The 13,557-nt window shown below is 38.8% G+C and overlaps 1 protein-coding gene across 2 annotated transcripts in view; it reads right to left on the minus strand.

Moving 5' to 3' along the window:
- The window catches only part of ROCK1 (Rho associated coiled-coil containing protein kinase 1), an 87,123-nt gene that overhangs the window by 59,895 nt on the left and 13,671 nt on the right, over window positions 1–13,557 (minus strand). The window lies entirely within an intron of this gene.

The raw sequence follows: 13,557 nt of genomic DNA on the forward strand, positions 1-13,557 counted from the left end.
GAGCTCTTCAAAACTTAATCTTCATCTCTCTCAGAACAAATACACTTCTATGAATTATAATTAACCTTAGAAGCCCCACATTTACATGTGAAGTAGTATTTTTTCCAAATAGGAAAACCACAAATAGCAGTTCTAATGAAGGTCATCAATGTTAAGAAGTCTCTACATATCACACAAGAGGCACCTGAATGTTAGGTGGCAACAGGCAAAAAGAACAATTATGTTAATAATTGAGTCAACTCCCTTCCCCCCCTTTTCTTTTTTAATAATAGCAATTACGATAACAGAGTTATAAACCAAAAACTTAATGCTGCATACACATGTGAATTCACTGATTTTTCACTGAATATAACCCTATGACCAAAAAAAAAAAAACACAAAAAACAAACAAACGTGTCCATGCTATCTATTACTGACCCGTTGGGAGTGAGGTGTTAGACCAGACATCCCTGATCTGATCAGGTCCGATCTGAGTAGATCTAGGTTTGACTGTTTTATAAAATCGATTTTTATAAAATCATGTAACACGGGCTTGAAAGCTGATCCATCAGTCCTAACTACTACTTCACTTGAGAGACTATGCCTGAAGTCAAATCAAGCTAGAATTTGAAACCAAGAGCAAAAAATTAAAAGTACAACAATAATCACAACTGCTTTAAAGGCTCGATGTTATTCTATTTAACTTCATTAAAACATTCCTCTGTGAAGTCAGCTCTCCATACAGTGCCTTAGCTTGAACCCTTAGAAATGTCACAAGGAAAATGACAAAGGGAAGCATCACAATATTTTCACAGCACTTCAAGTCCACTTCTGCATCCTGAGCGTATTAAAGCATCATCATTTTGAACTTACACCGATGACAAAAAAAGGAAAGCAAACGACAACGGAAAAAACATAATGGACTAACTACTTAATGCGTCCGCAATATAAACAAGAGTAAGAGGCCAACAACAACTTGGACTCAAGACAGATGTGGAAATAAAGCTATGCCGGGTAAACGCAACTTGGCAAGAAATCCTTTTAACCTCCTAAAGGATGCCTTTTCCAAAGATACACAGTAAACGTCCAGAAAATCCACTAAAGCATCTCCCTTCTTTGGTAACTTCAACGGAGGAACCACGGCTGCAGGACAAAGGCCACCACGCTGAGAGGAGCATGGGACATCCACAGGGCCGCTGGGCCACCTCCTGCCACTTTGGAGCACAAACAAGTGCTGGGGATGGACTGCCCCAATCGGGGGACATTTTGCCTGTAAACCTGCAGATCTGGGGCCTCGATCCATTTGCCTGGGGTCACAGCTGACACAAAACTCTTCCACACAGCAAGCAGAAGCAAAACATGATTCTCACAATCCTGCTGTGCTCTGGGGCAGTAGAGCTGCTTGCTTCGCTTCAAGGTTTGTTCCAGAAGCTGCCGTCTAGTCTTGTTTTTTTTTTTTTTTTTTTTTTTTTTTTTCTCCTTCAGGAAAGGAAAAATTTTAAAAACCGAATGCAACAAGCTAGGGCTAATGGGAATATTTACACATCTTTAACATCAATATTAATTTCTATCATAACTTTCCGAAATGTTAAGCCTACCAAGAAAAAAATCAGTAAGTGCAGCCAGTGCTACAGTTTCATTGTCAGGCTTGTTGCTGTTGTGTCTTTTAAAAAAACCCTACAATAGAGATGCACACAAATTCATTTGTAACAGGCGAAAGCAACTTTTCGGTACCGTTTAATTTAGAATTAACCATGGAAAGATTCCCCTTTGTGTCTTAGATGTGAACTTTTTCAAGTAAAACACTTAAAAATAAACTTTGAAATACAAATTCCAACTATTTAATGATCTCACACGCATTTCAAATCACACTTCAAGAATCACACAAACACCATCTCGGGGAGCTGCAGGCCATGAATTTCTTACTCAAAACAGTCTCTTCAACAGCAAGCTCCCCTTTGCTACAATACCCAGAGAAGAAACTGCTCTGGTTCAAATCTTTCTTAAAAAAATAAAGGGGGTGGAGGGAGAGCTACAATATTTAGATTTGTAAATCCTTAACTCTCAAATTTCGCTCCCAAACTTGAACTGAAGGAATTCATCTGCTTCTGAAAGGAGGCACAACCATTGCTGTTGATGGCTGCAGGGAGAACCCATCTCTCAGCTTTCTTCTTCCCATCTCGTTCAATCTTTCAGCTTACCGTCTGACTTCTTTCCTGATACCGACAGGAAGGGCTAGCTTTCCCTCAAGACCTACAGTAGCTATATCCTCCTACCTTTTAAAGTAAAAAGAACTTACAGGACAGTATACCGAGACATCATAACTGGTAGCCATACATCCAATAATTTAACGTGCTTTATTTAAATCATTAACATATTTTTATGACATTGAAAACACGCAAATGGGAAAAAAAAATCTGTTTTAATATGTACCTTCTTGAAATACAGAACACCAGCATTTCTTAGAAACATGTCCTGTAGCTTAGAGGTATTTTCAGCTTACTTTAAGCCCTACTTTATTCAGTCATTACAAAGCAATTTTCCTGTTTAGCTTTGAGGTTTACAGACGGACGTTTTCTTTTTATGTTAATAGTTAGACTAGAATACATTAGCTTAAAAAAGCAAACACATGATTTCCACTTCCATCCTCTCTGGTAACACTATTTCAGAGGTGATTAAATAAGGGGAAAATGCTTCCTTCCTAACATCCTTCACTCAGTTTCATGGCCTAATATACAATCTGTTCTTCATCACATTTGTTTAATGAAACTATCAATAGCTTCATAATTTAAAATACCTCATTTTATCCTGAAATTACTAGAAATTACTAGAAAGCCACTACAATGTACAGAGAGCTCTTCCATACCAAACCAACATTTCCACGTATCTGCATTGGTTTTGTTCATCACTACCCTACAATTTCAAAAGAACAGACACACAGAGTGAAATGAAAGGTCAGCAAGGACTCAAGTACTGTCTCCAAAGATGAGGATTAGTACGTCTAAGAAGAAGTATATGAAAAAGTCCCGCACATTGGAATACATCTGATGTATTTGAGAGTACAAAATTGCAGTGCTGTACTTAGTAGCTCCCATGAGAACTTTTTTCAGCCCTTTTTTCTAATCATTTTCTGTACCTGCTTAAGTGTCTTGCATTTACATTGTATCTATGTATCTACAGGTTATGTGAAAGCATACCTCATTCTGAGCTTGCCATGCTTCAGTCACCAAAGTAACTATAACTTTGTCTAGATGCTTCATGACACCATTTTACACACCTCCATCACTTTTCCCTTGGCTTTATCTTTTCTAGTTATGCTTGTATAAGAGATATTCCAATTCTCACCTTCACCCAATGCCTTGTTTTGTCTTCAATTTCCACTTTATGCTTTTTGTAAGTTATTACCTGAGCTATTTGGGTAATTTTGATGATCCCTCTATGCTAAAGTGACTCTTTCACAAAACTGGGTACTATAAATCAGAGCTAGTTCAACACTCAACAACACATCCACACAAATATCAGTTTCTCTCCTGTATTGAGTATCACCTACTACTTTTAATCACCCAGGCACCAACAAACGTTATTTTTTTCTTTGATCATTGATTTTCTCATCTCGACGTTCACCACTTTAGGTCGCTTATTTCCCCCTTCTTTTTTCTACAGAGAAAGAACAACAAATATGCTATATGCTTACCAACTATTCTAGTGTTGTAAGAACAGTTTTAAGCAGTAATGTAGATAAACAGTAAGGTTATACACAAGCAAAAACACTACGTGCCCTAACGAGACACTGACAGATCAAAAAAAAGGTGGATAAATATCAACCAGTCTCAACAGCCTTACTATTTGTAAGAATTTATATAAAACCCTTTCCTAGAACACCAGAAGGACTCCACTGTGGGAGCTCCTGTAAGCTTCTTCATGAAGAGGTGAGCAGAACGGTTTCTGCTGTAGCTTTTTCCTTAATTTTCCCTTCTGTTTTTCTATACATCTGGAATGCAATAACATGGAAGTTACCGGTAACGTAATTACACAATTTATTAGCAGTAAATTCCACAGACTGTTATGCTAACCTCTTTTCATGAGATTGCTTTAAAATTTGTAGGTTTTCTTCAATTCCTTAAGCAGTTGCATGTCAACTGGCATTATTCCCACATTTTCGTCTGCACCTATCCCCAGAGTTTTCATGCATCAAGCTGTCAGTCCTACCATGACTGCACTGGACCGCCTCACTCTGTAAGTACGTTCCTAATGGCAAAACTCATTACAATATATATAGTATCAGTTTTATTCAGATGTAAGAAATTAGCACTAATGCAATTTTATAGTGAAATGTAGTGTTAGGATGTTTCAAAATATACTCTACCAAGCAACTCCAATGTGGCAAAATTTATTATCTTAGGACCTGTAAGTGATATAAAGGCAAGCACATATGGCCTACATGATCAGGATACAGTTACAGGCTCTACTTTGTTTTTATTTTTCTTACTTAATACGCATTTCATTATGACATACCATCATGTAGTGAAAGCATATGATGAAGAAAAATGTACTAAATCCATCTGAAACTCTGCTAGGGAGACAACTGTTTATTTTACTATTTATCTATCATTCAAAGAACCGAGAAACACTCAATGGGTGTTATCAGCATACAAAAGTTGCATTCCTTGGACTGCCTGGCAGCTTTCCAAGCTTCAAGTCTTTGCTACTTTTCCTTTTTTGGCGAGAGCACAGTAAGTCTTAAGGGCTACAACTCTAAGTATCCCTGGTTTAGTTCCCTGTATTGTAACTATTTTCCTGTTTATTTCTATAGTACTAAAGCTTCCTCCCCTGCTTTAAATCAACAAACCTGGCTGAACTTCATTTTCAAGCGTTCATCGCAACTCGTTGCAATGCCCCATCACACATGCATGATCTCTGTGGTAAATTATCAACAGAAGTAGCCTATTTCAGTCGTATAAGACGGTTTTATATCCTACTTTCCAACTCGCATGAGAATTGGTACCTCAACTGCATTAAAAAAAATTTGGAAGTTTCTCTGAATTGAATGATCTGATCTTTGAATTGTCTGAGGGACCTGGAAAAACTGGCTGGAAAAATTGGCAAAGAAGAATCTCGTGGACTTCACCACATGTAAATGGCAAGCCCTGCAGCTGGGGAGGAAGAGGCCCTGGCACCAGCACACGCTGGGTGCTGACCAGCTGCACAGCAGGTCTGCCAACAAGGACCTCAGGGGACAATGAAATGGCCACAAGCCAGCCGTGTGCCCTCACAGCGCCCTGGGCTGCATGACGCAGAGCAATGCCAGCAGGACAAGAGAGGCAAGACTTCTCTCCTCAGACTGCTGGAGTGCTGGGCCCAGCACTGGGACACCAGTATAAGAGAGCAAATCCAGCCAAAGGCCGTGAAGATGATTCAGGGACTGTTACAGGAGGCTGAGGGAGCCCGAGAAGAAAAGGCTCACAGATCTTGTCCACGCGTATGAAACAGAAGGGAATGAAGAAGAGGACATACTCTTCTCAGTGTTTTCTACCAACAGATGAAAAAGACAACAGGCACAAGTTAAAAAACAAGATTCTCTCTGAATACAATAAAACTCTAAAAAGATGTTAATGGTCAAATACTGGAACAGAATGCCCAGAGAGGACGTAGGCTTTTCCCTCCATGGAAATATTCCCAATCTATCTGAACATGGCCCTGGGCAGTCTGCTCTAGCTGAACCTGTTTGAGCAAATGCATTGAACTAGGTGATCACAAAGTGGTTTGGGTTGGAACGGACCTTAAAGATCACCCAGTTCCAGCCCCCTGCCATTGTCAGGGACACCTCCCACCACACCAGGTTGCCCAGAGTCCCATCCAGCCTGGCCTTGAACACCTCCAGGGATGGGGCAGCCACAGCTTCTCTGGGCAGCCTGTGCCAGTGCCTCACCACCCTCTGAGTGAAGAATTTCTTCCTGATGACCAATCTAATCTGCCCTCTTTCAGTGTTAAGCCATTACTCTTTCTCCCATCATTACAGCCCCTTACAAAGAGTCCCTCCACAGCTTTCCTGTAGGTCCCCTTTAGGTACTGGAAGGCTGCTATAAGGCCTCCCCGGAGCTTTCTCTTCTCCAAGCTGAACATCCCCAGCTCTCTCATCCTTTCTTCATAGGAGTGGTGCTCCATCCCTCTGATCATCCTGGTGGCCCTTCTCTAGACTCATTCTATTATGTCCATGATACAATCAAGAGGTCCCTTCCAACCTAGTGATTCCATTTCTCCAACACCAAAAATTCCTTCCTTCTTTCTCAAGGCTACAGCTATGCTTTTGGTTTGCATGAAGGTAGTTTCCGAAATTAATCATCTTAAAAATATCCTTAACTCCCTACCACTAATGCAAGTGATAAGTAGGCAGACATTACAAAGCTTAGCTCATGCTGCTTGATGTTTCTTCAGCTCTCATCAGAAAAAACTTTGGGCTCTATTTGATACTGTTTTAGAAAACACCCTACTTCACTGATAAGAAAAAACACACAACTTCCTTCTCATGTCCAACGTTATTCCCTCTCCCACCCTTTTTTTTTTTTTTTTTTTTAGTGAGCAAGTGTACATCTACTTGAGAACAAGTTCTGAATAGAGCCATACAACCCACTAATTTCAGACAAGAACAGCTTGAACCAACTTTCAGGCCGGCAGGACTACATTTCTCTATCCCTAGTCAAGTACGCTAGAGATTGTATAGTTGTAAGTTAACCACGTTCATTTATTTTGCTGCCCAGAGAACACAAAACTGTAATATAGTGCTTCATCTTCAAAGCAGACAAGTGAATGTACACAGAATTAAAACACTTCACTGAAGAATTTTCATTACGTTGTTAGAGCAGGCAGAGTATACAAACTGACAGGAGCCTGAGTACGAGGCACTTGATACATCGCACTGCTGCTGCCAGCTACAGTACCGCAGAGCTGGTTACTGCTTCGTGTCTTGCAATACTCCGAGAGAGCTTTCACACACTGAGGTTAAGGACAGCCTACACATAAAGAAAAGTTAAACTCATTGAAGAGCTAAGACTTAAAATCTCGGTAAAGACTTAATCTCAGTAATATGATCTTGAAACCTCAAGTCCAAGGGATTGAAAGCAGTAAGGGTTATTTTCACTTCAGCCTTTTAAAGTTTTTCCACATGCATTGCAATCCATATCGCACCTCTATGTGGTTATATACGAGTCCATGTACTTACATACTGCTCAAACGCCAGCTATTCCAATATTTTTGCTGACAAGTTTCCATGGTATACACTTACTGCATGAGTCTGTATGCTCAGAAATGTATGAGAAATATATTAGATAAATATATATAGAATATAGTATGGAATACATATAATTATATATTATATACATGCAGATACATAGAGAATATTATATAAATAATATATAAAAATACACACTTGCTAACATCAGACATCTCGGTCTCATTAACACCCTTATTATGGCTGAAGAAAACCACAGGCACGAGTCTACAGAGAGGTCAGCATAGCTGTAACGCTCTTTCAAAGGCACGTAGCATTTAGGGCTCTAGCTGTTTTGACTGAAAGCAAGTGGCAGTTTCTCCAGTCAGAGCCCCTCGTCCATTGACTAGATGCAGATCTTGGATCCATAGTTCTGTTCTCAGTCGCACCAGTTCAGACCACTCACTATTTGATGCCTATAATTACAGAACACGCATATTATCTCAAGATACATTTCAGACATAAGGTCGTCGCCCCCTCCAGCTAAAACCTATAACGCTATTACAGCACTCATTTCACTGCACTAGGAAACTGTACTGTGGTTAACAGTCTTTATAACCAAGCTTAAATTTGGTACATTGGTATTTTACAGTTTGAATTGAGCATTATATTTAATTCCATTTAACATTACATCTTTAAGAAGAGCTCTAAGATGAGAGAGCAACATCTTTAGTGAAAATGAATATATGCACCAAAAATCATCCATAAATTTCAGTAAAATTTATGCAGAAATAGGTACAATAGATGTTTGGAAGCAGTCCAGGGAAAGGAGCAACAGAAGTGAAATGTGATTGCTCTGAAGTCAAGTTAGGTTATTTCATTTTGCAATGAGACATCCCTTGTCTGAAAAATGTTCTTTCTGCTTTTAAAAAAAAATCGTAACTAGTAAAGTTTGCAGTTTCCTTGATGGATATGTAACTAGTTTTTCTCCAAAGCAACCATCCCTCATCAGCCATGTCGACCTGTTGTTGTCTGACCTGGATCATACTTGCTGCAAATAAAACTGTATCAACTAAAAAGATGTATAAAATGATAAAAAGGCAAATTCCATCTACAGCCTTGACAGCTATCTCTGGAGATTAAACCTGTTCAACAAATATGCTTCTGAAAATACTCTGCAACATGCTGTAGCTAAGAAAAAAAAAAAACTCTATTACTAAAAATAGCATCTAGACCACAAAAATCTAACAAAAAAGAACAGTGACTAGAGATAGGGGCTAGACAATTCTGACTGAGTACTTTTTTTTTTTTTTTCTCTTTTAAAGCAGAGGGCAACCAATTAATGAAATAACTTTCCAAGAAAGATATTATGATTTTTTGAGAAATCTGGAAACACTAAGCAAAATCTCTATTACCCTTTGACCAAAAGGGACATTCTTCCCTAAAACTCCAGAGTACATCAAAACAGCCTTTCAATTAGAAATGAGATGTAGCCATGACAGAATTGCAAAAAAAGAAGGGAACCAAAAAATTACACTAAAAACATTTTGTAGAAACTAAACTAGTAATTTGTCAAACTATATTGCTTCCTTAGTTGTTACAAGCAACCCATAGCTTGAAAAAAAAGTGGAAAGCTGTACACAACTCCAGAAGAATATCAACTTGGAGAAGCTTCTCCAGTTGTGCAATCTCCCGTCAGAGATCTCTAGCTCGCTTTCTGCAGCAAACATTCCACCACAAGCAATCACACGTCAAACAGATATTCGAAATATGCAACTAAACAAGAATTTAGCACTACTTAAGAATTCGTGCATCATTATGCAGTTTTATAATGCAAACACTCGCACAGCCCATAGGCTTCTTTTTTGCATATCAATTAAAAGAAAAACTTCAGTTTCAGGAAAATGAAAGATTTATGCGTACAGAAGAACAACGCTCTCTATTCACTATTTTTCCATGATGAATATAGTCACAAGAATGATTTTAAAGTTTTTTTCTCAAAAAAGGTAATAAAAATTCCGTGAGAATTGTTTTAGATAGCAACAAGTTACTTCTACTGCCAAGAAGTACGAGTCTTCAGAATTGACAGGATTTTGTTACTAACAGCAACAAAACAGCAAGTTTTTCACATTTTTTCAGGGATTTGCACCACTAACACTGAACAAAGCTCTTCTGATAACAAATAGCTTCTCGATTCAAGAATCCAATACATTAAATTTATAAAACGGACATACAACTTCTTACCCATTGCCACTAAGCAATTAAAAACAAAGACTCGCTTTTTGAAAATCCACATGAAGAAAAAAGTGGCATCACGGACAGATAGTGCCACTAGTAACTACTTGAAAATACACTTAAGTATCCAGTGTATTTCCAAGTCATTAACAGTAACAGCTTCCAAGAGTAGAGGCCTCTGCATTCACTAGCAAACCCCAAAATCCCAGTATTTTTTTTTACGTAGGATCTCACCATTATTTAAGACCAATTTCTTCTAAAAGCTTTTTACCCTGACACCACAGCACAATCAGGACTAAGATCCTGAGTGCTCTGGACTGCAAATAATAAAGAAGTGCAACTCCCAACATTAAAAAGCTACATGAAAACACGGTTCCGTATTCAAGTACTGCAATTACGGAACAGCACCAAGGCTGTCCACCAAAGCTTAGGGTGTCTTTTGCAATTTTGAGTTTTCCACATGATAATCAGGAGGGGTTTTATTACATGTAACATAGCAAGTTTACAAGTCAGTTTACCTGAGATTTTCAAGCACAGTTTTTCAAGATGAGGGGAACTATTAGGAATTCACTGGTAGTACCCAACACTTTCGTCTAAATTAGAAACTAAGTCCCTTAGATGACATATTAGGCTTGCAAGTTTGTTGTTTGTACTTATTGTACAAATAACTTTTTCTATGTTTTTTTTTTCAAGCCTTGAGACTCATGCTTAAGGAAGCTAAAGCCAATGGCGTCATATACCAAAATTTCCAGTACAGTCACTCAAGCATGAGACACATTTCCAATAGAGCTGCTCAACCATGAGACAGACAGCAAAACATTGTCAAACAGCAGTATCCAACTTGTGCTACACTGGATATTTACCCCAAGTACTGCTATTGTAGGGACAAAATGCTAAGAAACAGATGGAAAAGTTATTCCAACATGTTTCTCCAGCTGCACTGATATTAAAGAGTAGGGTACATCAACTCCTCCCCTGTATTGTTCTCCCCACAGAGAGCACTTCAAAACCTGGGAAAAGCACTTCCCCCCCCCCCAAGAAGATGCAGTAGATGGATCCATATCCTCCAAAGGCATGATTTCCTTTCAGATTTAGAAAAGGGTAGAAAACAAATCTTAGCCCAAGCGGAAAGAGAGCCAGGGCTGCCTGGAGCACTGCCACTACCATGGAATCCTGTCAAAGTCTCTCCTGCCTGTCCTTACAAGGGAGCACGGCTGAGCTTGGGCTGATTATGTTAATCTCTACAGGAGATGAAGGCAAGCAATACTTCTGTCGCACCATATAAGCCAGTCATGAAATAAATCAGAGCACATGAACATTTCTGTTACATTTTCTGTTCCTCCATCCCACAGACTGCTTTGAGTATGTGCCATTTACTTTCTCGTTAAGCACAGAGCAAAAGTGACAAAGGCATGTTTTCTACATAACAAATTGGAAGCTAATGAAAGGCTACATTTGACTCGTGTCAAACTACTTAATAATTATTTTCCTAGAAAAGAAAGCATCTTACGAAAGCGTTTTCCCAGCACCCAGTCTAGGAAAGACAATGAAAAGCATACTATTCTCTTGGCAATCTACGTGAAAGGGCGCGTTGTAGGTAACTACCGTGTAAAAGCAGTTCAAAAGCCATGTCCAGTGATGTCTGCCACTGCCAATCCATATGAACTCTGTGCACTCTTGGAAAACACCTGGCAAAGCAGGTTCCCAAATTCTAAACACTAGAAAGTATCAACAAGTGAGATCCCAGAACATAGGTAACAAGGAGTAGCATCACCTCAACAAGTCAGATTTACGCTTTCCTTCAGGCTTCCTGCACTTCACTTGCCAGAAGTCCCTGCTGGACCACAAAGGCAATTTCTGAAGAACGACACAGAATATATACGTGTACACAGTTGGTCATTTTGGAAACAGCTGCTTGTCACCAGCCACAGCCATTTTATCATTGAACATACTTACCTTGCCTCAGAATCCATTGACTTCAGAGGAAATTAAGAAACAAGTCTTTTGTGGTGCTCAACCAAAATGTACTGGCCTGGAAATTAACTCTGTCATTTCAAGTTCACTAAATTGTGGATTACTGGTACACGATTTGGTTTAGAAGAGCAAAAAAGCCACTCAGCTTTAGGAGAGGCCTAGCAGCAGGAAATGTGTGTGGATGCATTCTGTATAAACGCAGAGACACATCCCATGCAGCTAAACCTGAAAGGTGACCAAAAAAACCCCTGACCTATCGCTTTCATTTTGATTCACTTTTTTTTTTAATTGTTTGCTCAGCATGAGAAATAAGAAGGACCTAAAACTGAGGAAGTGAGAATAAGCCAGTCCTTTGCAGTTGAAAAAGTTCAAGTAGTTCATGATGCAGAGCTCTAGGCTTCACATAATTTACAAAGAAGACAAGCAATGCTACATTTCATCTGACAGTGCCATATAAAAGAACCAAGATACCACATACCAATAGGACTTGCAGCAAATAAAATCAACAGATTCTCTTTTTTGAGTCAGTGTGGATCAGCTTTTAAGATCATATCACATTCAAATGTTTGGAGCTTCCTTCCAATTTGGATTTAACATACACAAGCATGTGACTGATCCTTTTTTAATGTTTTTTTTTTTTTCCCCTCTCTGCCTATCAAAAACTACAACAGTACAAACCCAAACTCTTACAGAGAATCTTACCTCATTGAAAAAAATCCTACTCCAGTTACACCTAGAAAGATCATTCTTAGTCCAGTTTATAAAATTTGGCTTTTAAGCAAGTCTTAAATGAGAATGCAAGTTTAAAAGATGATTATTTCACCAAAATACAACTACATTTGCACATGTTACTGTAAGGAAATACGAGAAGACCAGGAGATCAACATCAAGATTCAAACCAAACCCATCCACAAATAGGTACGTTCTTCTGAAAACCTAACGAAAAGTTCATGGCTGTCAGAAGACAAGAGGAAGAAAGTTTAGAAAAAGAGCTGAGTGGAATAGTTTCAAATTCTCACATGCTGTTTCTCCATAAATGTTAAGATTAACAGCTGAAAAACATCTTCTGAAGATCCCACAATCTGACTAACTCTGGCTCCAGACATCATTCAATATTGTAAGCAAGTCAAAAATACGATTTTAGTTGCTGAAACGCCAAAGACACCAACAAAAACAGCAAAGCCAGAAGATATTGTACTGGCATAGGATATTGCATTTCCTATACCATCCTCAGAATAAATTTCTATAGGAAAAAATCTTTCTGTAGGAAGGAAAATGAACACCTGTGAGTGTCTTAAAAGATAAACAAGGCTTACATCTCCAGTTCTGTGAAGAAGCGACTACCAGCACATTGTGGTCTGACCTGGTCAAAATGCAAAGCTGATGGCAAAAGGCTGACTAAGAGATACCCTGATTTAACCTCTCTTCCCTGCCACACACCACAGTAACATCCTTGAAACTGCTTATCTAGCATAGCAAGCATAGGAGCAGTTGCGTTCTTCAAAAGAGAACGGAGGACACTAACACCCTTCATAACTGCAACTGAGACAAGACCTAAAGCACTAGCTGGAATTTCAATTGCTCTTCCCAATGCGTTTTCCTGATTCCTTTTTATTTTATCTAGTATCTTTTCCTGCTAATCATGATACTACCCCCTGAGAAGTAAACATATAGAAAAGGAAGGTAAACTTTAAAAAGCATCTATATAAAAACTACAGCCACTGTGTGAAGCACGAGGGCAGTCATGGTGCTAAGCACTGACTTACAAACAAGACTCAAGAAGCCATTGCAGCAGGACTGTCTTGGCCTTCCTCTACCTGGGGATTGCAGCTATAAATCTGTAGCAAATTTGGGATTGTAGAAACAAAACTCTAGAATCAATCTCTAGCACCTATAATGTTTATCACTGCATAAAAATCTGTTGAGAAAAATTATATTTGAAGTTAAGAGTCTGGGCTTCCCCCCCGTGTTTGTTTTTTTTTTTTCCCCAATTTTTAGGGCTCTATCAGAAAGACACCAGGTAGTAATACAGGTGAGAGGATGATACCCTATTTACTGAAAACTTTTGCTCTATGCCAACTCTTAATTTGGAGAGTTACACACTAATTAAGCAACTTCTCACCTGCGGTCATCTATCAGATGGAAGAAAGACAAAAATGAGT

This window comes from Netta rufina, assembly GCF_964035555.1.
Source record: "Netta rufina genome assembly, chromosome: 2".
Classification (NCBI taxonomy): domain Eukaryota; kingdom Metazoa; phylum Chordata; class Aves; order Anseriformes; family Anatidae; genus Netta; species Netta rufina.